This window comes from Oncorhynchus gorbuscha, unplaced genomic scaffold, assembly GCF_021184085.1.
Source record: "Oncorhynchus gorbuscha isolate QuinsamMale2020 ecotype Even-year unplaced genomic scaffold, OgorEven_v1.0 Un_scaffold_8378, whole genome shotgun sequence".
Classification (NCBI taxonomy): domain Eukaryota; kingdom Metazoa; phylum Chordata; class Actinopteri; order Salmoniformes; family Salmonidae; genus Oncorhynchus; species Oncorhynchus gorbuscha.
The window spans coordinates 11,669-14,894 of NW_025751562.1; the positions used below are offsets into that span (position 1 = coordinate 11,669).

The 3,226-nt window shown below is 46.8% G+C and overlaps 1 non-coding gene across 1 annotated transcript; it reads left to right on the forward strand.

The window, feature by feature from the left end:
* Positions 1-256: 256 nt before the first annotated feature.
* trnae-cuc lies at positions 257-328 on the forward strand. Its single transcript has one exon. It is a non-coding gene; the product is annotated as a tRNA-Glu (tRNA).
* The last annotated feature ends 2,898 nt before the right edge of the window (positions 329-3,226 follow it).

Sequence of the window (3,226 nt, forward strand, 5' to 3'; positions counted from 1 at the left end):
GTTCTAGTGGTGCACCAGACCCTCCTGCAGCAAAGCACCCCCACAACATGATGGTGTTCTTCGGCTTGAAAGCCTCCCCTTTTCCCTCCAAACATAACAATGGTCATTATGGCCAAACAGTTCGATTTTGTTTCATCAGACCAGAGGACATTTCTCCAATAACTAGGATCTTTGTCCCCAACCTGTCACAATGAATATAGGTTATCGCACATATGTACCAGCTCACACTTGGAACCGATTTGCACTGTAGTACCCTTCCCTGGTGGTCTAGTGGTTAGGATTCGGCGCTCTCACCGCCGCGGCCCGGGTTCGATTCCCGGTCAGGGAACTACTCTTTTGCTACATGTTTACTTGTGCAACCTGTCACAATGAATATAGAAGGTTATCGCACATATGTACCAGCTCACACTGGGAACCGATTTGCACTGTAGTACCCTTCCCTGGTGGTCTAGTGGTTAGGATTCGGCGCAAAAACTAGGTTATTGCAAAAACTAGGATCTTTGTCCCCAAACTGTAGTATGGCTTTTTTTATGGCGGTTTTGGAGCAGTAGCTTCTTCCTTGCTGAGCGGCCTCTCGGGGTATGTCGATATAGGACTCGTTTGCCTGTGGATATAGACCATTTTGTACCTGTTTCCTCCAGCATCTTCACAAGGTCCTTTGCTGTTGTTCTGGGATGGATTTGCACTTTTCGACCTAAAGTTTTAATGACTCCAGCCTAAGTGGATGGAAACTTACGACTTCAACTATATGTACCATTTCAAACTGGGAAACGAATTGCACTGTAGTATCCTTCCCTGGTTAGTGGTTAGGATTCGATTCCCGGTCAGTGAACTGCTCTTTTGCTACATGTTTACGTGTGCAACCTGTCACAATGAATATAGAAGGTTATCGCACATATGTACCAGCTCACACTGGGAACCAATTTGAAATGTTGTACCCTTCCCTGGTGGTCTAGTGCTTAGGATTCGGCACTCTCACAGCCGCTGCCCGGGTTCGATTCCCGTTCAGGAACTAATCTTTTGCTATGTTTACTTGTGCAACCTGTCACAATGAATATAGAAGGTTATCGCACATATGTACCAGCTCACACTGGGAACCGATTTGCACTGTAGTACCCTTCCCTGGTGGTCTACTGGTTAGGATTCGGTGCTCTCACCACCGCAGCCCGGGTTTGATTCCGTCAGGAACTACGCTTTGCTACATGTTTACTTGTGCAACCTGTCACAATGAATATAGAAGGTTATCGCACATATGTACCAGCTCACACTGGGAACTGATTTGCACTGCAGTGTCCTTCCCAGGTGTTCTAGTGGTGCACCAGACCCTCCTGCAGCAAAGCACCCCACAACATGATGGTGTTCTTCGGCTTGGAAAGCCTCCCCTTTTCCTCCAAACATAACAATGGTCATTATGGCCAAAACAAATTCAATTTTTTGTTTCATCAGACCAGAGGACATTTCTCCAAAACTAGGATCTTTGTCCCTTAAACTGTAGTATGGCTTTTATGGTGTTTTGAGCAGTAGCTTCTTCCTTGCTGAGCGGCCACCCGTGGGGTATGTCGATATAGGGACTCGTTGTCTGTGGATATAGACCATTTTGTACCTGTTTCCTCCAGCATCTTCACAAGGTCCTTTTGCTGTTGTTCTGGGATGGATTTGCACTTTTCAACCCAAAGTACGTTCATCTCTAGGAGAGAGAACGCGTCTCCTTCCTGAGCGCCATGCTGTTTATACTTGCGTACTATTGTTTCTACAGATGAGCGAGGTACCTTCAGGCGTTTGGAAATTGCTCCCAAGGAGGAACCAGACTTGTGGAGGTCTACATTTTTTTCTGAGGTCTTCCCTGATTTCCTTTGCTTTTCCCATGGAGTCAAGCAAAGAGGCACTGAGTTTGAATGTAGGCCTTGGAATACATCAACAGGTACACCTCCAATTAACTCAAAGGATGTCAATTATCCTATCAGAAGCTTCTAAAGCCATGACATCATTTTCGGGAATTTTACAAACTGATTAAAGGCACAGCCAACTTAGTGTATGTAAACTTCTGGCCCACTGAATTTGTGATACAGTGAATTATAAGTGAAATAATCCCAATGTAAACAATTGTTGGAAAAATGACTTGTGTCATGCACAAAGTAGATGTCCTAACCGTCTGCCAAAACGATCGTTTGTTAGCAAGAAATGTGGGGAGGGGTTGACAAACAGGTTTTAATGACTCCAGCCTAAGTGGATGGAAACATACGACTTCAACTATATGTACCATTTCAAACTGGGAAACGAATTTCACTGAAGTACCCTTCCCTGGTGGTCTAGTGGTTAGGATTTGGCGCTCTCACTGCCGCGGCCCAGGTTCGACTCCTGATTTCCACTGTAGTACCCTTCCCTGGTGGTTCGACTCCCAGTTCGACTCCTGATTTGCACTGTAGTACCCTTCCCTGGTGGTCTAGTGTTTAGGATTCTGCGCTCTCAACGCCGCAGCCCGGGTTTGACTCCTGATTTCCACTGTAGTACCCTTCCCTGGTGGTTCGACTCCCAGTTCGACTCCAGATTTGCACTGTAGTACCCTTCCCTAGTGGTCTATTACTCTTTTGCTACATGTTTACTTGTACAACCTGTCACAATGAATATAGGTTATCGCACATATGTACCAGCTCACACTTGGAACCGATTTGCACTGTAGTACCCTTCCCTGGTGGTCTAGTGGTTAGGATTCGGCCCTCTCACCGCCGCGGCCCGGGTTCGACTCCTGATTTCCACTGTAGTACCCTTCCCTGGTGGTTCGACTCCCAGTTCGACTCCTGATTTGCACTGTAGTACCCTTCCCTGGTGGTCTAGTGTTTAGGATTCTGCGCTCTCAACGCCGCAGCCCGGGTTCGACTCCTGATTTCCACTGTAGTACCCTTCCCTGGTAGTTCGACTCCCAGTTCGACTCCCGATTTGCACTGTAGTACCCTTCCCTAGTGGTCTACTACTCTTTTGCTACATGTTTACTTGTACAACCTGTCACAATGAATATAGGTTATCGCACATATGTACCAGCTCACACTTGGAACCGATTTGCACTGTAGTACCCTTCCCTGGTGGTCTAGTGGTTAGGATTCGGCGCTCTCACCGCCGCGGCCCGGGTTTGATTCCCGGTCAGGGAAATAGTCTATGCTCATTTTTTACTTGTGCAACCTGTCACTATGAATTTAGTAGGTTGTCGCACATATGTACCACTAAATCG